Consider the following 26,789-nt stretch of genomic DNA (forward strand, 5'->3'; position numbering starts at 1 on the left):
TGCAGTTGCCCTTAAACACCTCACACCAGTCCTGTAAAAGGTTGCTTTACTTCAGCAAGACAGTAAGAAAATATTTTGAAGGGGCTTTTGGGATTCTGTGAATTTAGGACCTGATCTTCATTTGGGCTGATAATACCCAAGTGAAGACAAGTAATGAAATCAGCAGCAGAAAATCGTTGACATTCATGATACTGCATTCATCACTTGACAGTCTAGGGAGACTTCAAATGCTTCTCTGTTTATAATGAAATGTCTTTTTATTATCATGCCATTGTTTCAGTTCCAACTGAATGGCAAATCGTGTGCCTAGAATTTATATATATAATTTTTGTGTACTTTTTAATTGACAGTACACTGATTTGGTTGATAGAAACTTGAGAAAATGGCTCATCTCTGATAAAGAACAGCCAGAAAGCATGGCTTTGCTAAGTTATACACTCAGTTGCTCTAATGCAGACACAATAAAAATAAATTAAATAATGTAAACAGATACATTGTTTCCACACCCGATTTTTTTTGCCATAATTCAAGAGTGCTAGAACATGTTTTAGCATTCACAGTCTTTTCTGTCTATTTGCCAGCCATTAGCATAAGGCTTTCATTAGCCTGACCCCCTAATATTCAAAGTAAACAAGAGGTTCTGGGCAACATGTTCACATAACAGGAAGTTCTTCACCAGTGTGATACCAGAAAGGTCTAGCAAGCTGATCTGAAGGCAACAGGAGCAAAAAACCTAACTCTCTTCAGTTTTTCTCCTTCTAGGCATAACATGCACATTTATGTAGCTCTCACCTAATTTTTATTCACCAAGGTCCTAATACTACACCATGCTCCCTCTACATTGCTTTATCAGGGCAAAAGCAGCCTTGTGGCTCGTGAAACTTGGCAGAAAAGGATAAAAGCATTTTATTTGTCCTTGACCTCCCCCACTATTTTTTCTTAGTAACCACGTAGGTGTTGTATATATAAGAATAACTAAATTCAATATGTGTGAATTAAATTGTAATGGTGATTGAAATTAGCTGGAATGTCTGATGACATCTGTCCATCTACAAACAGATCCTCTTTCTCATTATATTTATTGAGGTATTTTATCAAGTCAGAACATTGTTCCTCCTTGTTGAAAACCCAATGGACTGAGTTTCCTTCCCTCATCTTCTGTCTGGCTTTAATGATATATGTTAATTATAGGTTACTTTAAAACATTTAATTAAGACTAGAAATAATCCTACATGACAGGACATATTTCCTTATTCCTCTCTGGGACATAGGTATCTAAAATGTAGATAACACAAGCAACTTGTCTATGAAATCAAGGCACACGATTGTGATTGCCACGCACATCTTTCATGCTAAATTCGATTCACAGACATGCCTACATGAAGAGAGTAAAATACTGAAAAATAGATGTGAGGAAAATATTTCACCAATAATACATTCAGTTTTATAAAACTTTTTATTGGATAAGTGGCACATGCAAAATATTATTCAGGTAATCCTGAATAAATATCCTTGACTAGCATACTTCATGAATATTCTTTACAAGTTGATTAGCCATGAAAAGAATGTTTAGCCATCTCTCCCTCAGATATCTTATTTATAAAACACATCAAACATATACCACACATATGGACACCAGTACAAAGTTAAGGGTGCTTAATTGGAGCTTTCTGGCTGCTATATGCTTGAGGTTAAGTGTAAACATGCTGCTAAAATTCTTCCTCCTGGTGCTGCTGGTGAGGTACACACACATTTCTTCTGATTCAGGGTATATTTACCAAATCTCTATATAACATCTGTCAAACTGTAAGAAGATTTTTCCAGTGTCCTCACTGCTCTTCTCCAGGTTGAAATTCTGATGGACCATTACCTATGGCAATAGTAATGATTACTTGGACAAAACAAAAGCATCAGTAGTAGCAGTTTTTCCTTGTACCTGTTTTAAATGGTAAGTGCCCTTTCATCCTTATAGGAAACCAAACTGATTTAATATGAGAAAATTTCATAATATAAGAACCAAAAAGGTATGTAAATGTGAAAGTCTTATCTCCTGTCAGCTTTAAACAATAATCTATTATTTGAGTTGCTCTGAAATTCTGATTTATTCCAGTTATGTACATCCCAATGGATTTTTGAGATATTGATTTGAATATGACTGCACACAATTAAAACAAATTATTTCCCAAGAGTCTATGAAGCTATTTACCATTTTACCTCAATAGCTAGCTGCCACAATTTACCAGTCCAGAGCCTTGCAATTTTTTAATTTGTTAAATGTACTGAAACAATTATTTTTGTCTCAGTTGTCAGCTGTGAAGCTAATATATATTTCTTTCTTCCTTGGTATTGTGCATTTGTTCTGTTATGTGTTACATGGCAACTGCCATTCTATATTAAAATCCTTTTCTTCTTTGGCCTTTAAAATCTACTTTTCCACACAGACTCAACAACAAGTTTCCAAACAGTCTTCTTCAATTATAAAGATAATCGAACAAAAACTGAGAGTGGTTTGAACCGAATATGGGCATAAAGACCATAAGATGTGGGAATGAAGAAAGTAAGAAAACATGTATAAGTTCAACACAGAATAACAGTTCCTGGGCATTTAACCCAGAGCAACTAAACCTTTGCTCCTTCAGAGCTTTTAAGTATGTATATTAGCCTTATGAAAGATGAAGTGGGACTCAGACCTTCCAAATGATCACCTAGCCTGAGCTTAAACATTAGCTAACTCAGAACCAATCTTTCTAAGCTTTCTGCTTACTAATAGAGGTGGATGCATTTGAAAGTCTTCAACAGGAAAGTGTCTTCAGCAGTAGATAGAGTTTATGTTTGAAGGTCTCGAAGTCAACAAGCATTGGTTTCTCCATGAGTCAGTTCAAAGCTCCTACACAATAAGTAGCAGTGAGCTCAGGATTTCCCAGCAGGAACCTTTACCTGCTGAGGATTCAGACTGCTGAGATCTCTAGACAGTATGCATATCTTTTATGATGCTGTAACCTAACATGTAAATTCAAAGGTTCAGAAGAAGGAAGGGGAGCAGTGAGTCCACCTGGCACAGATGAATGATAGGGCGTTTAGACAGCAATTCTAATAAAATGGAGGAAAGATTTAAACTCGGTTTGGAGAGGACTGGGGATAAATTTCAATGGAGAACCAAAAGGTAGATTCCTACACATAGACATGGAGTGGGAAAGTGAGGAAGTAGGAAACTATAGTAGTCATAATTGAGACAAGAAGAAGAATAATGGGAAAAATAAAATAAATATGTTCGTACACAAATGAGAAAAGTATGAAAGCTAACAGAAAGAACTACAAGGTTTAGAGCATCTGTAAAGCTATGATATACATGACACCAAGACTTTGTAATACAGAACACTAGAACTGTTACAGGAAAGCATGGCTTGCTTAGTAAATACAGATAGAAGAAATGGGAGGAAACACTATGTCATCTAATTAAAATTATATATAGTCATTATGAAGTTTAAAAAATACAAGAAGCAGACTTGCTGAAAATCTCTCAGTAAAGACAAATAGTTAAAGGAGGAGAGTTATCAAGGTAAATGTCCACCATGGATTACCTAATCAAAATTTTTTTCTTTTTTAAGCAGCTACGGAAACCATGGGTAGTACTGGAAGTAATGGAAAACTGCAACAATAGTCTATAGGAAAGGCAATATAGAATGAGATAAAACATCTGTGGAACTCTTTTAGAAAAAAAAAGAGAAAAAACAGAGATAAATTCTATTTCAAAGTTGTAAGATCTATCAGGGTCACAGTAACACCCTGAAAAAGTGGGGAATAAGATTCTGATACTCTCCTACTTATGCAGAAAAAAAGTTGAGGTAGTGGCCAGTAAGGCGAGCAGGACTGGCAACTGTCCCAGTGTATGTTAGGCTGCATTCCCAATGTATATGTGTCTCGAGCTAGGAATAAGCTACATTATTCTTGCTTATATGTGCATACAGTGCATGGTTCCCAAATTATATTGAAAAGAAAATGCACTAAACTTCAACATCTCTCTCTTTATTGGATGCATCTCAAAAGCATCTGTAGACATCAAATGTAAATAATGCAACAGATAACAGTCAATCGATAGCCTCATTAAAGTAATTGCAGTTTAAACAGGAAATCTTTGAAGTATTTTTATTCTCCGTGTGGTCCCCACTGAGAAAGGAAGCATATATGTGTATATATACTTGTGTGTATATAATTTCAGTTTAATAATTTTGTTCAGGGAAAAGGATGCCTGGAGAATGTGATTATTTGAAATGATTGGGTCCTAACTCTAAAACTATCATGCTACCTATATGGTTAACCTCTTAGGGCCACTCATGAGTTTGCAGAGTTCTTCACTTAACTGCAAAAGCCTAGATACAGGTTTGTGATGAGATGGTTGGTCAGAAATAGAAAGTGAGGAAAAATTGTTTTGTTGAAAATTTTAATGGAGAAATAAAATCATTATTCTCAGGAAAATTAAGTGTTGAAAGAACAGAAAATTAATGATTTCTTAGAAACCCCACAACATCAGGACTTGTAGGTAGGGCTTCTTAACAAGGTAACATGAAAATTAGTGCACCTTGTGAGATTAGGTTATTGCTGTACATAGAGAACTGCCCCCAAATAAATAAATAAGAGAGAGTAATCCTACAAGCAGACTTTTAGACATAGATACCTTCGTCTAATCACAGACATGCAAGTGAGGCACACTGCCCCCCGAGGCCTTCAGTACTTTACGGCTTCAGCTGAGAACATGGAGCAAGATCTCTGCTGTTCTCTTTTTGTGCCTCTGATTCTCCTCCACTGCACCTGAGCAGAGGATGGGGGGCTGTTGGTCACCTGCTTTCTATCCTTGGTTGATGTCTTGCAGTCCCCAGTTTGGAAGGTGCCTTTAAGCGTGAATCTCTACGATTCTTGTGACATTGGTTTGCTTTGAAACCAAGTTAACAAGAATTGTGTAATCACCTCGATGAATGACTGACTATGCCTCACAGCACGCATCCACCTTTATGCTACTGTGTGTGCTTGTGTGGTGGGGAGAACAGTGTGCATTATTCAATTTTGCCGCAGAGGAAAGCACTACATATTAAGTAATCAATATTTCTTTCCAGAAGATAAAATTTTTCTCAGGATGCTTTCTCTTGAAGCTATTACCCTCCTTAGCCTTTGTGATCTTGTATTTTTTTCTATGAAAGGAAAAAAGCATTGTCTAATTGAAACTACCGTGCCAAGCACATCGAGTGTCAGTGGCCTGTGAAAGCCTGGATGTCCTTGAGTTGCATTTACAGACACCTTATCTGCTAGCTATTTACATTTGTGCATTAGCACGAATAAATGGAGTGTGGCAGCAGTCTTGTGACACTGCTTCTGTATGTTTCTTGGTTTATGCTTTATACTTTTGCAGAAGCACTTTCCTTCAGTCTTATTGTCATTCAGCTTTTATATGTATATATACATGTGTATATGTATTTGTCCAGCTTTTCCTGCCTTGCTGTTATTTCAGTTTATTAACAATTCAGGCTTTTCAAACTGCTTCACGCTGGATAAATCCCTCCCCCTTTATTTGAGGATGATAAATTAAGCTATTTAAAGAATGACTCATTACAAGTATATGTCCTGTTGGTGCCACAACCCTCCTACACATAATAATTATTGAAGTTAGCAATGTGACGCACAGTCAGCACTTTCAAAGCAGGGTATCAGTGCTGGCGATTGCATTGCCTGAATACCTTACTGGCACTGGTTACCCATGGCAACTAAAATGATCTATTTGCGGTGATAATGGCTTGTTGTTCTGTTTGATAGTTTTGCTGTATTCCTTCCTGTTTCAATTTCAACAGGAACCTATATATTTAAAATTCCTTTTAAAAAATAGAACAGTGAACAAAATTTCACTTGGTGTTTGTGTAAATGTGGAGTAACAGGAATACAACATCATCTTGCTGCAGATTTTATCACTAACAAACCCCCCTGAGTCTAAACTAATGAAATTAAATCATTTCACCTTGTCCATAAATGTATCCTTTTATTGTTTATTAGTAAGCACTCACCCTGGAGGTTTTGGCAAGTGAAAGAAAGTAGGAGAGCACATCATGATTTCTACTTACTGCATGTCTGTTATTTCCAGATCATCATGATTTCTCACTGTCAACAGTATTTTAAGCAAACTACCCCAAAGGTAGGGAAGATAATCAGCGTCTAAGCTGTTAATACAAACTTATTTGTATATATCATACAATTTGATTTATAAGCTAATGAACATTTTCCCTGCTACAAGCAGCTGATAATTGGCAAGTACTTTTAATTGGCAATGCTGAACTGCAAATATTTTGGATTGTTCAATCAGTGTAACCATGATGTCTTTTGGCAGCTTTTTATACCATTGCATGCTTAAGACCAGAATCTCTCCTGCTCCCTCTCGGCTGCTAAATATCAAGTAATGGAAATTAAAGTAGAAATAACAGAATGTCTTTCTTTTTACATTGCTAATTAACAACAAGAGCATGACAGCTGGGCAGGACACTGACTTTTGGAGAGGAGCACCACCCTTCCCTCCATCTCTGGGCGGCTGTGCTGGCTGGTGCTGACCCTGCCTGCAGAAAAGCCCACCATCTGCTCTTCTCTGAAGGTGTCTTAGAACTGCAAAAAGACATTTTGATCCCTTCAGCATCTTCCTTCTTTCAAAGAACCTTCTAAAGCCTCTTTTCTCAGGGCATCAAGAATCAGCAATTTTAGGCATATCTGCCCTTGTCTGGTGACTGTCTTGCCACCCCATCACCTGCTGATCCAGGCTGATCATTTCTGATTCCTATTCAAGAGCAAAAAATTTCTTTCGCATCCAACCTACGCACCAGGAATCCTTTTATCTTAGAAATCAAATGGGATTGCTTATAGAGTCAGATAAAAATTATGCTGTATGTGTAAGATATACTGATTTGGATATAAGATCTATTTTTCAAGTTGAGGGTCATAGAGTTTAAGGAGAAAGTTTTAAGGATTTTCTTGTCTATTTTATTGACAATATCTCCTTTGAATCAAGTGTATAAATCCTGATGCTCTTAAGCGTCTAAGTTTTAGTGAAGAAAATGGGACTTAGTCCAACTATGATCTAAATAAGGTACTCAAAATTTGGCCTTATGGAAGAGAAGCTGCTTTCTGTGGGTTGTGGTTAGGGTTGTGGGTTCTGATTAGAGTTTATTATTTTCTAGCTAGGCTCACCAAGCTTTCCCATAGTCCAAACATCCACAATCCTAAGGAATTTAATTCATCCTTTCATAAGAGAGCAATATGAAATTCAGGAAGCCTACATACTATTATCGCTGGAATAAAAAGTCTTCTCAGTATCATGTTTAGCTGTGTGTCCCAGAGAGCTCTTCCCAGGGAAAGGAAGCAAACAAATCATTTTCAAGATGTGTGAGTAAAACACTTTGTGATGGAAGTTTGGGTTTCTTTCTTTTTGTGGTGAAGGGAAACCAAGGTGATGTTTAAGCCAGAGTATACCTATATTCATGCAATCTCAAGACTACCCTTTCCCCCACTTATGATCCCCATCTTTTACTGGAAACATTTCTGTAAGGATTTAATTCTTTAGTTTTGTGAAAAACTGGAAGATTTGTTCCTCAGTTGTTTCTGTTTCCACCTCAATAAATAAAATGTAAGCATTCCAGCCTTAACTGTAGAGAATCTTGTGCTATCACTTGTGTCAGAACAAAACCCTGCAGAGAAGGACTTGGGGGTGTTGGTAGACGAGAAGCTTAACATGAGCCGGCAGTGTGCACTTGCAACCCAGAAAGCCAACTGTATCCTGGGTTGCATCAAAAGAAGCGTGACCAGCAGGTCAAAGGAGGTGATCCTGCCACTCTACTCTGCTCTTGTGAGACCTCGCTTGGAGTATTGTGTATAGTTCTGGTGTCCTCAACATTAAAAGGACATGGAGCTGTTGGATCGAGTCCAGAGGAGGGCCAAGAGGGCTGAAGCACCTCTCGTATGAAGACAGGCTGAGAGAGTTGGGGCTGTTCAGCCTGGAGAAGAGAAGGCTGCGTGGAGACCTCATAGCAGCCTTCCAGTATCTGAAGGGGGTCTACAAGGATGCTGGGGAGGGACTCTTCCTTAGGGACTGTAGTGGTAGGACAACGGGTAATGGCTTCACACTTAAACAGGGGAAGTTTAGATTAGATATAAGGAAGAAGTTCTTTACAGTGAGGGTGGTGAAGCACTGGAATGGGTTGCCCAGGGAGGTTGTGGATGCTCCATCCCTGGCGGTGTTCAAGGCCAGGTTGGACAGAGCCTTGGGCCACATGGCTTAGTGCAAGGTGTCCCTGCCCATGGCAGGGGGGTTGGAACTAGATGATCTTAAGGTCCTTTCCAACCCTTACTATTCTATGATTCTAAAACTCACAGAAAATACTGCTGTTCTGATGTAGTACCATCTTACACAAATCTTCTCTCTTTGCTCTAGCATGATCAATAGCCTCAAGTGTACAAGAAAAGCCTTATTATACTAGGCTCTATTCTACCCGTTTTAAACCCAGTGCAATGGTAATTTGATTATGCTGAGGCTGAGATCAATCTAAACTCTTCTGCAGAACACAGATCATCAATTTTGATTTCACTGACAAAGTGTCTTCTCTACTGGGAAGCTTTATGAATGATGGACCACATCAATGAACGCTTACTCTGAGAATTGCTCCATATGTTGTAGCACAGGGATGATTCACTTCATTCATTCAAGGACTGCCTGAGCGAAGGGAAAAATGGTAAGATGGTTGGTCATATACCAGAGAGATTTTGTGTAGCAGGCTCATGGGTGTGGTATTTCTGTGTACTGGGTATTCCAATGAAACAGAATGTGGTCACTAATATCCAAATGATTGGGGGAAACTAGTGGCACTGTCCAGACACTGGGGAATGTGAATTTCAGTGTCACCAGTATAAGCTGTGATTCATATGTCCCAGGCCTTTTTGTTGTCATTTTATGTTGCCCTCACTTCTACCCCTGGAAAAGTAATGGAAAGCTGGAAAGCAGCCTTGCAGAAAAAGATCTGGAAGTGTTGGACGTGAGCAAGCTGAGCAGGAGTCAGCAGGGTGCCCTTGCAGCAAAGGCAGCCATCTACATCCTAAGCTGCATCATTGTAGAGAAAAGTGTAGGCAGCAGCTCCAGGGCAGTGATCCTGCCCCTCTAGCATCAGTGAGACTACATTTGGATATTTTGTCCCATTTGCAGCTCCCAGTACAAGAAAAGCATAACCATACTATAGCAAGCCCAGTGAAAGACCAGCAAGCTGAAGCATATAGAGTGCAATGAATGGCTGAGGGAACTAAGTTTGCTCAGCCTTAAGAAGAAATGGCTGAGAGGGGTCCTTTTGCTGTCTGCAACTATAAATTAGGACCATGTAGAAAAGACAGAAACAGAAATACAGGCTGGAAGGAGGAGATGCAGCAGTCACTAGCTGGAACACAGGAAAGTCCAACCTGATAGAGGGGAAAATTAGAGTGAGAGTGGCCAAATATTGGAGTAGGTTGCCCAGAGAGGCTGTGGGAACTCCACCCTTGGATATACTCACAGCTTGCAATACAAGCCGCTGAGCACCCTGCTGTACTGGACTTGGCATGAGCAGGAGGTGAGACTGGAGGCCCCTTCCAACCTAGGCAATGCTGTGATTGTCACATACATTGTTCTGTTTTGTTGCAACGATGCTGTGCTCCTTTTTCATCACAAAAATTTATTACAACTCAGATCCTTTCGCAAGGTTAGGTAACACAGTATCCCATGCAGACTACATTATACTTTCCATCCTTACAGCAATTTGCATATCTTAGTCTACATCTGCACTAGGTAACTGAGCAGTTGCAGTCCATACTCACCGAGTCCAGCTGCTGCATCGAGTCCCCAGCCAGACTCTAAGCTCTCATAGACTCCAGAATTGGCTGTTGAAACCCATACTTCCCTTTGGCAGTTTTTGGTTTATGCTGGCTCCCGAGTTGTGCCTGGGAGTTGTTTGGCTGACTGCAAACTGGCCTGGGCCAAAACTGTGCAAAGGCCTGAGTTAACAGTACTACAGACAACCAAGTCCCAGCACCTGTATCATAATCAGCCAGTTTTTCAAAACTTGACTTCTTTAGGTTGGTGTGCAAAGGAGGATGAGCTATCCATTTTACTGCCTGAAAGAGAGAGACATCTACTGTAAACAATGCTAAGTAAAAAACAAGTTCACCCAGCACACAGGCATCCCTGGTAACTGGCTCTATGTGTCTGGGATTGGGTTTTTTAAGCAAACAGATGTGTATTGTAAGAGATCCTCTGTAAATATTGTCTTTTCAGATTTTTTATTCATCTTGCTCCCCCTTGCTAATTTATTCTATGTGTAGAACACTGTTTGAATTGGGAACAAAGTATTGTTAACATCTAAATTATGCAATTATTCCAGTTGCTCAAAATATACAGAAAGTGACCTACAGGAAGACACCTGTAGACTAAATGGGATATACACAAGGTTATTTCAATGTTTCTCATATACACAGCTGACATTGTATGGTGCAAAAGTGAATTCTAGTGGAAAAATATAGAAAGTTATGTAACTAAGACATCATTAAATTTCCACATTGCTGGTAAACTGACAAAACTGCAGGGAGATGGTAAAGAAGGAAATATAGCAAAGCTCATTATGTTTTGGAAGACATTACTAAATTAAGCTGCAACTTGAGCAATAATTAATTAATGCAATGAGGAAGATATAGGGTGGAGATCTCAAAACAACTCAGCATCAGACTGACTTTGTTCTGATTGAAGTCAAATTGACTTGTTCCCAGTGACGTCAATGGGAGCAGAGCTAGATCAGTACTGAGCGTTTCTGACAACCCAGTCTTTAATATATGTTGGCCCAAATTGTCAAGAATCATTTGTGGTTTCAGGTGTTGAACATAAAGCACCATAATAAGGTCCTCCTTCTGAGACAAGTGTTCAGCATTAAATTACCTGGTCCAGTGGAAGTCTAGTAACCTGAAATCACAAATCAAATTTAAACAGTGAAACCTTAGAAAAGTATTTGCTATAGTGTCTCACAGTATCTGAACTAATCCAAAATCATATTTGTGTTCAATTCAAGGAACTGAAGTGCTTTGATTTTCAATAGCCTTCAACAGTGTATTTTGGTTTGATTCTTCAATTTCTCTCATGGAAAATTACAATTTCTGCAGAAATTGCTTTTTCTTTTGAAGTTATTTTTCTTAGCAAAATTGCCAAGCAACTCTATTAATTAGACATGCTCAATCACACCAAGGAATATCAACACGTATTACAAGTGCCCTTGATGACAACATGTAGTGTAAGTTATTTTTTAAGACAAGTAAATGTTTTGTTCCTTTTGTTGCAGTGACATTCAATATATATCAGATAGTTACCAACTTCAGGGGCAGATATGATTCCTTCCCTCCATGTTATCCAGCCATAGCAGATCTCCCCTTCTCAGTTTCTTCAGACTTACCCTTTCAATTTTCAGAAAAAAAAAATCAGTTTGACTTTTCACTTCATTCTCAGCCAGTGTAAATGAACTAATCAAACCATAACCTCTTATGTGTAAAATATCCTCTTTATTGTTCTTATTTGGAATCTGTGTTCTAGTAAGGTCCCACTGACTTCTCCGGGCAGTCACACAAATAGATACACAAAAGAAGCAAGGTGCACTGCATAATACTTCATAAGGGCTTTGAAAAAAGCCATACATGCCAGCATTTACATTTCTTTATGAGGTACAGAAAAACCTCTCTTTTAGTTCATCTCCAGGCTTCCCATTCAATGCAGACCCATCCCAAACTTAAATCTTTAAGCCATAGAATAATGATTGTTAAGCAGTTGATGCTCACTCAATATTGTCCTCTCACACGAAATATAAGTTTCAAGAGAGGAAATGCAGTTGCAGTGGGGGAGATTCCATCACTCTTCTGCCAATCTAGCAATTAAATATGGAAGCTTTTGTTCCACCTACTGAATTTGTTACCCTTACTGTTAGTTGTGTTTCAACTTTGTTCTTACTTGGATAAGAAAACAAGATACTGATGTGTCAACAAGTGTCCTAACCCCAAGTCATACAACATGTATTTTAGGTGCAAGATTGATAAAATTGTCTCTGGATATTTCTGTGGCTCTTACAGGGCCCCACAAAAAGGTTTTTGATCTTTTCAAAAAGCAGTTTTATCTACAAAGCATGTAGCAGCTCAAACAGCAGAGGGTGCTTTGTAAGCAAATACAAAACACTTGATCTAAAATTATTGCCATAGATAGATCCTGCAGCTGTGCAGATGCTTTACTACCAGCTCTATTCACAAAGTGGCAGATTCAATGGCCCGCTGCTTATTAGAATTGTTTTAGATGCTTCAATAAATCTCATATGAAAACCACCCCCAAAATTCTACATATAGGGGATAAAATTCTACATATAGGGGATAGCTGCATGTTTTTAAATAAGATGAACATTATGTTATGAAATAATGCATTATTCATAGATTCATAGTGTTTCAAAAGCTTAATAAAGAATTGATTAATAGTCCAGGCACATGTCCTGCATATTTACATCCTGGTATGCATACAAATGTAATGTATAACATTAGATACTTGTAATATCCTCTTGTCTTTTATGATTCCTAAGCACTTATGATGCAGAGCAATTGAGTCAAATTGCAAAACAAAACCAAACACACCAAACTGTTATCATTCTGCAAAGCGGGTAGGTGGTCATCCTTCACAAGGAACTCTGTTTCACTACCATTGTGCTGATTTGGAAGAGAGGTTTTTTGGGGAAGAAAAAGCTTGCATGGCCCAAGTTGCATATTATGAATGAGCTGTGATCATTAGATATCATCTAAAGTATAAAAATTAATCTTTATGCAAAATGAAAAAAAGCTGATCTAGCCTGCACATCACAAAAATATTTAATCTTATTTGTAATCTGCTGCCACATAAGGCATTCAGCTACTCCGGGTGAAAAGAGAAGTGGCTTGGTCCTAGGAGGTTACGAATTTTTGAGACAGTTCTGTAGATATTTGGTAATGGACTATATATGCTAAAGAGCGCTATATGGAACTGGAACTAAAGCTATGGGTCTCCTCAAGAACATGAGGACTGATATTATCAGCAGTGTCTTCAATGTACTGGCTTATGTAATAAATGTATCATACTTTTGAGGAATTCTTTAAGAAAGGGAGGTTTCTAGAATGCAAGTTTACACCACCTTCCAATATTTGCTGCCCCGTTCATCTGACTTCTCACTTTTTTAATCCATACTTGACTGGGTCCTCCTTTTTATAAATCCCCTTTGAGTTAATTTGCATGTTTACCTTTTTTTTTCTTTGATAGATTCATTTTCCCTTCTTTAACATTGCCACAGACTGTTTCCATTGCATTTGTATTCCAACAAGTGAAATGGAAGTTCAGTGATGAGCTGTGAAAAGAATGACAGTGTTTTCAAGCATGGAGGCAAACAGGTGGGAAATGGAGGACAGGATGAGGGAGTCATTAGATCTTCAGTGCTAACATTTATTAAAACTCTGAAACTACAGTTTTGAAACTACAATGACTTCCACCAGCTGAAGGTCCCATCCAGAAAGCTTTGGAAGGAAAGGTGGAAGAAACTAGGCTTTGGGCCCAGCCCTTTAACTTTGTGTGCTGGATTTGTGTGGCAAGGTTTTGGTAGTGGGGTAAATTACAGCCTTCTGTAAGAAGGCTTCCCCTATGTCTGATAGAGCCAATGCCAACTGAGTCCAGGATGAACCCACCACTGGCCAAGGCCGAGCCCATCAGCAATGGTGGTAGTGCCTCTGGGATAATGTATTCAAGAAAGGGAAAAAAGTTACTCCACAGGAACAACTGCAGCCAGAGACAAGGGTGAGAATATGTGAAAGCAACAGCCCTGCTGACACCCAGGTCAGTGCAGAAGGAGGGGAGGAGGTGCTCCAGACACCAGAGCAGAGATTCCTCTGCAGCCCATGGTGCAGACCATGGTGAGGCAGGCTGTGCCCCTGCAGCACATGGAGTTCCTCAGTGGAGCAGGGAAAGAGTGTGAGGAGTCCTGCCCTGAGGGAGAAAGAGCAGCAGAGACAACATGTGATGAACTGACCACAACCCCCATTTCCCGTCCCCCTGCACTGCTGAGTATGGGGGGAGGAAGTAAAAAATTCAGTGTTAAAGTTGGGCCCACGAAGAAGGGAGGGGTGGAGGGAAGGTGTTTTAAGATTTGGTTTTGTTTCTTGTTACCCTCCTCTGAGTTTTGATTGTCAATAAATTAAACTAATTTCCCCAAGTTTAGTCTATTTTGCCTGTGATGGTAACTACCGAATGATCTCTCCCTGTCCTTATCTTGACCCATGAACCTTTTGTTATATTTTCTCTCCCCTGTTCTGCTGAGGAAGGGGAGTGATAGAGCAGCTTTGGTGGGTACCTGGCATACAGCCAGGGTCAAACCACCACACTTGTTATAGTGACACAAATGATGGATGGTAAAGAGCTTAAATGAAATTAAAACACAAGACACCAAAGTCATGGAGAAACCTGTTTCAAAGGCACCACTACAAAGTTGAATCACATTAATAGGAAAGATTGGAATAGGAAAGAGGAACATAAGTGCTAAGGCAGACCTGCTATCTGGCACAGTCCTTAGGAGACAGCAACAGGCAGATTCACTCAAGATGTCACTAGGGGAAAACAGCTACTGAGGTAGAAAGCACACCACAGAGTACAGAGAAATCCTATGACATGACTTCTCTCACATACAAACTTTCTAAAGCAGAGACTCCACTTAAAGTTTCACATCTTGAATCTTCTAACACTTCTGCTTGTGAGACCGACTTCTGTAATTGAATTTTCTGCTTCTGTCTATGCATTCCATGACCACCACATCATGATCCCCTAGTTCAAGGACCAGTTCAGGGCTAGAGTGGATCATGTAGATCATCAGGTTTGACTTGTGTCAGAAATACATCCTCAGCACAACAAGTCTGAATTCTCAGAGGTATTTTATATTTTTTAGAAGTGATAATAAATGCCTTTAAGTCTCTGCCTTAAGTTATTCCATTGGTGGCTACTTCTCATGAATTAAAAAAAAAAAAAAAAGAGTCACTGGCTGCAGTATTGCACCAAGAACATTCCCTTGTTATTGTTATTTCCTGGTAATAAGGTATCATCTTCTGAACTGGACTCCAGAGGACAAGAGTGATGGGAAAGGAAAAGCAGTAGGAAATGAGTGTTTTTATAAACAGAAAGAAAAGGCAATGTATAGGTATTTCCTGTTGGCAGACACGGTTAAAAGGTAACACACAGCACATCTACATTAGAGATGAACACTGAGTACAGAACCTTGGGAAAGTTTAAAAAGGAGAGAGCACTCCAGACTAGAATGAGAGAGAGGATCCAGAACCGAACCCATACTGTGGTGGTAGAAGGGCACCAACAGAGATACAGTGAATAAAAAGGAAAAATTACAGAAAAGGGGATATTACAGCTCTAACAAATACTGGAATTGACAAGGAGGAAAGTGTCGTGGTTTGAGCCCAGCCGGTAACTCAGAACCACACAGCCGCTCGCTCACTCCCCCCCCCCCTTCTTCCTCCCCCCGCTCCCGGAGGGATGGGGAGGAGAATGGGAAGAATGTAACTCCTACGGGTTGAGATAAGAGCAGTCCCGCAACTAAGGTATAACACAAAACCACTACTGCTACCACCAATGATAATAACGATTAGTGAAATAACAAGGGGAGAGGATACAATTGCTCACCACCCGCCGACCGATACCCAGCCCGACCCGAGCAGTGATCTGGGCCTTCCGGGTAACTCCCCCCGGTTTATATACTGGGCATGATGTGCTGTGGTATGGAATACCCCTTTGTCTAGTTTGGGTCAGGTGTCCTGTCTCTGCTTCCTCCCGGCTTCCCCTCCTCCCTGGCAAAGCATGAGACTGAGAAAGTCCTTGGTTGGAATAAACATTACTTAGCAACAACTGAAAACATCGGTGTTATCAGCGTTGTTCCCAGGCTGAAAGTTAAAAAACACAGCACTGCACCAGCTACTAAGCAGGAGAAAAATGACTGCTATAGCTGAACCCAGGACAGTAAGGCAAGAAAGACTTAGGTAGATGAGTAATGACATGGATGGTAAAGAGAAGGAGGAAGCAGAGGGGCACAAAGGCAGAGGAAAAAGCTTGTTATGGCAGGAGTCACCAGATGGCATTGTAACACGTAGTCTTAAAGGTTATTTTCCTTGGCATGTAAGCAAGTTTTTGTTTCAGGAAAAAAATGGTGTGTTTTAACTATTATAAGTGTCTACAGGAGTCATAACAAGCAATGGAGCTACAGACAAAGTTAGAGATGGAAATGCTAGATGAAGTAGACAAGAAGGTTTGATTTTAAAGTAAAAAAAAATAAATTATTAGCCGTTCATGAGTGACTTTGTTGATCCATAACTGATGTATAGGCACAAGAACTGAACTAGAACTACAAACAAATCCCACTTTTTTCTTTTTCTTTTCTTTTTTTTTTTTTTTTTTTTTATGTAGTGAGATAATCTATAAGGCCCTGACAGCTCCTATCCTTCAGAAGAAATGCGATCTGATGGTATCAGGAAGGATATAAGGTCTGAAGACAAGAATCAAGTAAATGGAAAAGAGTATAAAGTGGAAAAATAGCAACATTGGAAAAGAACAGGGAAAACATTAGATACAATCAATGGGTAGTGAAGCATATATGCAAGTCAAGGCAGTCGATAGAACAGCAAATACAGAACAATGAAAATGGATCAAAATACCATGTAGAAGTGACCTGCAGCCAAAATAATTTAGGTACAACATTAGTGTGTTGTTTCAGTCTGTTCTAAAGTGCAAGCATATTTTAATAACAGAAACTGCACTAGAAATGAGGACTTAGGGAGAAGAGCATTGCTGGGGGTAGGAAAGACTTTGGAGTAGAGGGTGCAAGCAACGACTGCAACACGCACTACTTGCATTGCTGCTGAATGGCAGAATTTTGCTTCTATAATACAAACCAAACCCCTTCCATTTAGCACCATTTCTGTCTGGTTTTGAACCCTATTTCAGAGCTTCTTGCTTCTCCAGTTCATGTGCATAGTCCAGCGATAGATCTGAATTCTGTAAATGACTGCCCTCCTGCCAGAGAGCAAAATCCCTGATGAAGAAGTCCAAAAGACACTATAATGCATGCTGCTTACTCTTCAAAAGGAAGCTGGGGGATGAGGATGTAAAGAAGTATATTCCCACCTTTTTCCAGGCAGAAGATGTGCCATGTGTACATTCCAGATTTCCCTCCTTCCTGTGGCCTGACCTTTACAATAACTCAGATGACAAAAGAAAAGCCTAAGAGTTCTTCACAGTCTTAACTGACTCATAGAACTTCCCAGACAGGCTCATCTGTCACAGCATAAGGCTCTCTAGCAGAGAGTACACTTCAAGCACCTGTACATTCTGTAACTATAAAAATAAATTCCACTTAATTGTGTATGGTAGTCAAAATCCTAGTTGAAATCTTGGACCCACTGAAATTAGACCTCTTCCCTTCTTCTTTTTTGATGGGCAGCTTCTCCTTTGAACTTGAGCTGTGGAAGAGTTGTCCCAGCTTACTATAGATCTGCAGCCTGCCCTTTCATTATAGCAAAACTGGGAACCCAAAGGCTGATTGTTGCAGGGCTAGGTAAGCTAAGCTAAGCTAAGATCTACAGCTAGCTGGGTGCAGCTTTCCAGGGTTATGTCCTGGAACAGACTGTGCAGTATGTGTACAGCTACCTCTACACACTTTGGAGACAACCATGAGTTCCCTCAGCAGTACTTGCTCTCCCACTATAGCCTAATTGATAGGGGTCATTCACTCTTAAGGCTCAAGTTGCTCTTAACCTTAAGTCTTTCAACCTACAAACACCACACAGCAGAAAAAAAAAAGCAAAAAAAAAAAGCAAGTATATGGTAATATATGAAAATATGGTAAAAGCACAGGAAGAAAGGGTAAGTCTTAGAGAGTTCAGGGTATTAGAGTTGGAGATATTGAGCCCTTGGAAGATGAAAACAAGCTTGGTCAGGAGAGGACCACACAGACCACCCATGACAGGATGGGCTGCTCTCAGATGAGATGGGGTACCTTTGCTGTGGTCTAATGCTGCCTTCGTTCTTAATTTCTCCTGTTAACAGTAGAGCTGTTCTGTGCTCAGATAGATCTTATAATCACTTCCTTACCTCTTTCCCATCTTCAGTCCTATTCCTCTTGCACTCATTACATATTGAACTTTTTAGGAACATAACTGCCAGGAAATCCAGGACCCAACCCAGACTTAGTTGGTTTCAGAACCCTTTTCTTGGCTAGTCAGCTGTGCCTAGACCTCCTTCCCACTCTACTCTGGGAGTCCTTCCAGAACTACCTGCTCTTAGGAGGGCCATGTTCTTAAATAGCTTTAGTTATTTTCAGCTAATCAGGGCCTGCTCTACTTAAAAGCATATTACACCTGCTGGTATTTAAAGTAACTTTAAAAAAGGAAACAAAGCACTAATACATGCCTCTGCCCATCTGTTCTCACCTCCACATGGACTCATGGACCGTTTAGCATCTCTTTCTGACATAATAAGCAAAAAGTTATCTTGTTAAGATGGAAGACTAAAAGGAACTGGATCACACTTGGAAGCTTTCTTTTAAAGGAAAACATTTCAATACTGTAATGAAACTGGCTGGTCAGCAAAATCTGTGAGTTGCAGTTTATATTTCTGTAACAGTACTTTCCTAGATCTGGATTCCATCTCTTGATATTTTTTTTCTATTTGGTGTAGCTGATCCCAGTTACATAACTGTTCTCGTTAGTCAGTAAACTTAAAGGTCACTATAACATAACATCAAAATCAGGATTATATCACGTGAAGTGGCAACATAACACACTAATGTGCTTTCAGATGGTGAGCTCATGTGATGTAGCTGACTTGTGCCTCCCCACTTCCTATCTGTAATTGTCCTGTGACTTGCATCTCACTGATAGAAGCCAGAAGAGAAGCATCTCTGCCACCACTCAGTTACTGCTTTGAGATGCCATTAGTTCCCACGAAAGGAATGTTTTCCATATTACTGGAAACTGGGGAAACAGGGTATGTAAAAAAATAAAAGGGAAAAAAACAAAGAACAATGGTTGCTAGGAAATTCAAGAGAGTCAGCAGGCATGGTCATGCTCTTTCAGCCCTCAAAAATGTATCTGAATGAAGTACTGGATAACTTCCAAACTAAAGTAGTGGTAACAAGGTTGTACAAGTATACGCCTCCTATGCATTGTAGAGACCACTTCCACTGTATATGTTCCCGGATGTCCAAGTGCAAAAAAAAATACTTTGTTTCAAAAAATAAAAAAGCCAACCATGTATTTTTAAAGAAGTGGAACAGTGAAAAGTCAGTGAAGAAGCTCCCATGTAGCACAAGAAACTCTCAAATACTCTCGACAAATGATACAATTTCAAACAGGAAACTTGCAAACAATAATAGTCTGTATGAATTTAAGTGTCTTCACCTGAGAGGAAAAGTATCAGGATATGGGTAGTTTCCCAGTTTTTCAAGAGACTGGATCCCATAGCACTTGCATTTTCACACAGCAAAATATACACTGGCTTATGAAAAGGAGATATCTGGTGTTTTAAGTAGCATGTTGCTACCTATCTTCTGCTATTTATTTCTAACCATGTGCAAATTTAGTCTCAGCACACCTTAATTTTGGCACGTGCCAAAAATCTTAGAGTTCACTGGAATTTGTCTATGTGTTTAAAAGTTTTGCAGTATTAAGAAATAAAGCAGATTAGAGAGGCTACATTTCTTCCGATGAGTTTTACAGTTCTAGACATCTTAGTAACAACTCATGCATTTGCTGTTAAAATTTTAGTGATGGCCATGAGAAAACATGGGCACAGGAAGATGAGACTTACAAGACAGACAGAGAGCAGATCTTAGACAGAACTCTAAAGATAAACTCAATCACCATCATTGGTACTCACTTTTTTCGGTAAAAATACCAGAACCGTTTTTCCACATGTAAAGCACCGTTCGTCTTCCAGCATAGACACAACACTGTCACATTATGCTCTCCAAATAACTATTGTTAATATAGTTTACATTGCACTCACTATCTTTCATGAACAGAAGAGTTTGCCTGTGACTTTGTCCACAGAAGGTCACATTCCAAAGCCACTCAGTTTTGCATGTATTAAGGACAAATTTATAGCACATGAAATCCTATTTTAACCTCTTAGATGAGGGGACAGAATTACAATTCTTCCACTGAGGACAGAGTTCTGGTTGACTATAATTTCCAAGTGCTTGCCTTAGAGCTGAGACAGATCATCCGATGGTAAGCCTATTTTGTTATTTGTTTTTGTGTGCAATCTAATATTTGCTTAGTCTAATGACTTGAAAATCTATAATGCATCGTCTGCCTGTGAAATTTTTAATTAATCAGCCCCAGATCATAGGTCTTGGTTTTGTTCTCTCTTATCAGGTGAGAGATGGAGTCCATGGAGGGAGATGATGACAATAAGCTCTCTAGAACATACCAAGTTGGGTGATTCAGCACAGTGTCTCCACACACTGTCATTAAAAGGCAGGCAGACACACATTTGCAATAATGTGAAGGAAAGCGTTTTCTAATTGCTGGGTTTTTTCCAATCGAAATACGCTTGTTTAACCTATAGTGCAATCCATCCCTTCCTACCATTATGTGTCATCAGTGAATCTGAAGGTTTATCCAAACTCTGTGCTATACTCACCCGACCACTTCATACAGGGAAGCTTTAAAGCATGTGTTAGCATTCTGCAGAATTGTCTCAGACAGTCTATACAGGCATTTTCAGTAAGGATGGACAAATCCCTTTGAAATCAGTTCTGAGAGCGTTTAATGATTATAGATGAGAATCACGCTATCATCAAGTGCTATGTGGAGTATATGGATCTATTTACACCTCTCTATGTAGGCGGAGTGGTTTGTTCTCACATACCCTTGCAATGATACATTTACATACAGAGCCTACTCACAGTCCATATCAACTCTGAAGCATTTGGCACATTGTAGCATTATATTTAATGTTAACACTTATGTTAAGGAAGGATATACCAGGAATACAGAGCAGTAGTATAAAAGCATTGCTTTCTTTCAGTTTCACACCCTTGCTAGCTTGCTGTCACCATAGTATTCTGTGCAACACAATAGTAATTTATATTAAATATTAACCTTTTTTTCTATAGAGCATAATTAAGTCTTTTTTTCTCCCTTGTTTTTATTTTGCCGATTCCCAGTGATCCTTTTGTTCTTTAGTCCTGGGAAATGTCATTACTGTGAGAAGATTTTATTTTTTTTTTTTCATTCACTAGTATTTGTACATATGAATACATGTAGGTTTGGACTCAATTTGATATTCCAGAGTCACACTTTTCATGACCTTTGCTAAAGCAATTACGTTTGCTAAATTAACCGAAGAACCCTTGTACTGCTGCTGATTCAGGGGATCTTGAATTTTCAGCCACTTTTTAGCAAAGGCCCAGGAAACAGTTTCTAGATTGTGATTAGGACCTGAATTAAATCAGAAAAGAGAAATCAGAACAATTTTAGTGATTTTTTTCCCCTCCCAAGTATAAAATAAACATTCTTTTTAAACAAAGAGATTTTTTTAGCTGTAACTTAAGACATGTAGCATAACCATACATAGTCAAAAAAGAAAAAGGGTGAAGAGTTACCCAAGGAGAGGAGAGTTCAATATTGGCATTTTGACTTGCACTGATAGCACTTAGGTTTCGACAACAGCCTAACAGAGGCTTCTATTTTTTGAATGCTTTGTCTTTAAGATTATTTTACTGGAGAAACTATGATGAAACTTAAAGCCTTAGTAAACATTATTCCCATTATTAAATACTTTTCCTATGATCAGTGTTGACCAAAGAAAGTCTTCGATTGTGGAGGAGCCTGCACAGAAGAAAATTTTGCTGCAGCTTATTTTGTTCCTAACAAGGAGGTAAGAGAGGTCGTCTGAATGATGAGCCCATTTAGCGATGTTCAGTTCCAGGCTTTTATTGAAAAAGCTCCAGGCTGTGGAGCTGTAACAGGTAGATTAGGTGAACAGACCTCCGCTAGGTTACTAGTGACTACTCAGTTTACAGTCAGCAGTAAATATTAAAGATCACCCTGGTAGGTCACACAAAGAGCCTTGGGCCATATCTACAGTGGGGATTTGTTCTTTTTACAGTTGTTGGTAACCATCTTGCAGAGCTGCTGCACCAACACTGTCCTCAAGCTTGACAGGACTGGAACACGAAAAAAGGTAGCTCAGGCTGGCTGCAGGCAGAAAGGGCAAATTACCCCTTATATATAATAGGTCTGTCTGGGTCTATGTGCCTACAGACACAGAGACAAATGACACACCCCCCCTTTTATAAACAGGGCCAAAGACCCAAACTGTATCTCTCTTCCTGTTGACATGGATTTACCTCTTGATTCACAACTTTCCTGGCAATTCCTCTGCACACCTTTGAAACACAGAGAACCTAATCCTGAAAGCAGGCTTGGTCCTGCTCTTAATGAAATAATTAGAAATGTTGCCACTAACATTGATAGGTGCAGGACCAGGCCTGTAGCTCACATACATCATGTTTCTTGAAATATTAGCTAGACCGTGAGTTGCAGAATGCCACACAGTGTCCTTGCCAATCCCCATCCCTCCAGGAGCTATTTATGTGGAAAAGAAATCATCTTGGCACTCATGATGTGCTTCAGCTTACCAGTGGTTAAGGGACTTCACAGACTTTAATTGAATGAAGTCTATAAATATAATTTCTTGCTCTTGGAATTGAGAAGGTGACTTGGAAAGGATTTTGATTTTATTTTGAAATGATACTTGCCTTCTTCATGGCTTCTTTGATCACATCACAGTGAAAAAAGTTTTTATCGTGTTTTTAGATCATGATATTTGACAGCTCTTGGCCTTCTTTTACATACAGGGAGGAATCTCTTAACTGTCTCACAGAATGAGCATTAGCTCCCACATTTTAACAGCTAAGGCTCAACATACCCACAGACTTCCTTCCTCCAAAGTACCACCGAAATAAAACAGATGTGAACAAGGGCACCAAGAAGTGAGGAAGCAAGAAATCTGCCTCTTACCCTTTCCAATGGTAAATGCATTTGAAAGCACGCTTCCCTAAAACAGTCTTTTCTTCTACCTCATGTGAGCAAGTTAAGTGGAGTAAACATGTCAGTGCAGTGATAAGACAAAGAGAGCCATGTATCATTTCATCCTGAGAGAAGGAGCATCTGGTGCAACACAGGTTTGTCACGAATTAGGTTGGTCACAGCACTATGTTTTTTAATCTTGTTTGACTTAAAACTGTGTTTTGTAATCAGTGTAATAGAAAGGCACCACTGAGAAATAGGGATTAACTGTAGAGAAGAAAAACAATAGTACACATGGCTCTTTGATGTATTTCAGTTTGAATTAGAAAGTGGTACTTTAACAGCTCAGAGAGCTGCATGTAAAATCTCAGCTTAGCAATCACTGTCCAGCACTTGAACTTCTTGCAAAGCATTGCTGAAGTCAGACAGAAGCAAACTCCGAGCAATTTAGAAGTGTAAAAAAGGATTCAGTTGTAATAAATCACAAGAAACATGGATCATATGGAGTGGTTACAGCTATCAGTAATGTCAAGCATGTGAGCAGAAAGGCACATTTAGTAATGAAAATTAAATAGAAGACATTTAATGAAAGAATCCCCATTCTTTAATTAGAGAGAGAGGAAAGGAATCAGGACAAATACTACATATGACTTTAGAATTTCCTTTTGTGTGACTTTTTTTAATCCTGGCTTATGAACACAGGCAAAACGATCATGGAGACCTTCCATCTACGGAACATAAACTGGGATTTATCACCCTAGAGGAACTGCCACTGTAGAAATGCTTGTTTCAACATTCTTAAAAGCTGAACATATTTGGCAGCAGACTAAAGCATTAGGAATTCTTTAAAACCTATCTTTTGATCCGAACTTGTATTGTAAATAACACAGCAGCAGCTGCAAAGGATTCTCAATTTCCACCACTAACTTGGTAGGCAGGGACTTTTCTTTCTGCAAGTACATTTAAAACTGCTGAGCTGATTCCACTAAGCTTATACACATCCGTAAGAGCAAACAAAATCAAAATATATGATTTTTATTTTTATTATTTTAGTGGATTTGCTCTTACACATATTACACTAGCAAATCCTTCTTAAATAATAGAAGATCTGTAAGAACTTGAGTTAGAGAATCAGGGCTAAGTGTACAGTGAATGGTTCCTTTCTGCTGACAATCAGGTTGCGTATCATCAGCATTCCACGTAAAAAAAAAAAAAACAGAAAGTCTTTAATTTGGAGTTTTACAAGTTAAGTTTTAAGGAGAGAACATGGCCCCGAACTGTCTGCTTCATGCCACGTAAGTTCTGAGAAATCAGATGGTCAGTCTGAGAAAAGGGCTAATGAGGCTAATTTTGGAAAGCTGCTTTAGGCTACATCAGAGAGAAAGACCCCAAAGTTTAACTTGGGTGGAAAGCCTAAGACTGTACTCCCTGAGGTATGAGCCAGTGATCAGTTACTCTGTAGCCGGTTCTGTTCCTATGCATGCTCAGCCACATTTCTTTCTCAATACCTGGTTCATGACTCAGCCTACAAAAATACACAACCTAGACAAACTTTTTGCTATCTCCCAAGGGATTGCTCTTTCCTTCTAGCAAAGGCAAAGCCTTCACTTTTCCTCAGTAGCTTAGTGTTCAACTAAATAAGCAAAGTTCCTTTGCTCACAAGAAGTAATTAAAACCCAAACCATTGCTTAAGAGGAGAGGACACTCACCACCCAACTGTAGACTGCAGTAGTGTAGGTGCATAGCAGACACCTCTCTGCTCATCAGTTTGATACGCCACTGAGCCTGTATCTGTTAAAGATAATTGAGTAAAGTTACTTGCCAGTATGAAGACATGAAATTAGTTCTTATTCCAAAAATATGAATTAAACTGTTCTTGGAGCAAGGAGTACAACCCAGGCTGTCTCAATTTTCTCAGGAGCCCAGGATATTGACCATACACTTGGAGAAGCTGACTTCACTGAACATGAGAAGATTTTTTTTTTTTTTCTCTTAAGCTGTCTTCCACCTTTTCCTTTTCATAGTCAGGCAATGATGAAACTACTTCATGGTCCATTGAAACCTCTAGGAATTGACCATTTCAGACATTAAACCTTCCCCCTCCGCTTTTAACAAGCCAACAGTTTTGCTTATAACTCATATCTTTTGAACTATCAGGAACATCAAATTACCTCATAAAACATGAGGGTTTGGGTGGAACGCCTCCAGGAACTCTCCTGGCAAGGCTGATGGCTTCCCATGCTCAGTAACGAGGACAGCCAGGTACAATAATATGCTGAAATCGTACAGGAAATGAAATTGCTGCTAAGAAAGGTTTACCCTACTCCTGGCAGCAGAGTTGAAATAGACCCTTTTTGTTTCCACACAGAAATTCAAAGAGTGCCTACACAGAGAGAAAGCTGGGTATCAACAAAGAATTGATGGGAACTGTGAAGCTAGAAAGATATATAATGAGTTTGATTTTCTTCTTTCCTGAGACTCAGGGTACAAAGTAATCATTAAATATTTGGTATATTTAAGACAACAAATAATAAGTTTTCTTCTTTGTCCCTTGATCTGTCATAAAACCCTTACTTTTCTTAAAATTTGCCAACACACACCGTAATCTAATTCTGGCTTCTATGATTTTACCCTGAACTCTCACTACTCAATAAAGCTAATTCTCACCCGTTACATGACTATTTTGTAGAAAATGTACCTTGCTAGCTGCATCCAGAGTAATATTAAGGTAGCTGGGGTGGATAGCTTGTTCATTAGCAGAAAAGTATTATAGATAGAGATATATATCTCTCTAAGCTGTTTCAGGTCCAGTCTGAGCATTTGAAAACTTACATGTATCAAATGGCTGTCTAAAATCTAGATCTCAATCAACAACCTCCATGTAACAAAAGTACCTTTTTTGTCAGGTGCAAAGGCTAGACGTGGTGCATCACCTGTTCTGGTTGCCATCAGTGGACAGAGCTGGGGCATATGTTAGACTGGTGGATCCAGTCAGAGAAGCTAGTATTATTTTTCCAACAACATTGTTATTGACAGATTACCACTCAAGAACACTACATGCATCTGGACAGAAAACTAAATGCAAGAAATATCCTATAACCTACCTAAATGTGAGATACCACAACATTTATCCCTTGGCCTTTCTGATTCTCAGCTGGAGGTCAGAGAGGTCACCATTCCCATTTCCCTTTCTTTCAAGATAAATTCAATGCGTCTATGCTAGTTTTCACCTGATGGGAATTTGGCTTATTGAATATGAGACTAATGGCTTCAGAAAACACTTCAGCCTTGGCAGCGATAGTAAATAGTGTTTCATGTTAGTTACGTATACCTCACACACTTAGCTCTAACTTACTGTAAATAGAATGAAGAGTGCCTTGTTGCTGAATAATTTATTACACATTAAATATGGACCAAGGCAATCGAGTTTTCAAGTTCCACAAAGGCCTTATATATTTCCTGCTGTTATAATTATGTAGAGGAAATACTGACAGTCTGAATTATGAAATATAGATTATCTGTTCAGCAACAGTTCAAAGATACATTGTATGTGAGGGTAGTGAGCAAAGACAGGGAATTCTAAACATTATGTGTACTCTTATGGTAGGTACAGCGTCTGT

General features: G+C 39.2%; 1 long non-coding RNA gene across 1 annotated transcript; it reads right to left on the reverse strand.

Annotated features, from left to right (window-relative positions):
• Nucleotides 1-21,068: 21,068 nt before the first annotated feature.
• Nucleotides 21,069-24,961, reverse strand: LOC115609822. Its single transcript, XR_003991999.1, has 2 exons — nucleotides 24,879-24,961; nucleotides 21,069-21,576 (listed from the first exon to the last, which is right to left on the reverse strand). It is a non-coding gene; the product is annotated as an uncharacterized LOC115609822 (long non-coding RNA).
• Between the last annotated feature and the right edge of the window lie 1,828 nt (nucleotides 24,962-26,789).

The sequence above is a fragment of the Strigops habroptila genome, chromosome 6 (assembly GCF_004027225.2).
Source record: "Strigops habroptila isolate Jane chromosome 6, bStrHab1.2.pri, whole genome shotgun sequence".
Classification (NCBI taxonomy): Eukaryota; Metazoa; Chordata; class Aves; order Psittaciformes; family Psittacidae; genus Strigops; species Strigops habroptila.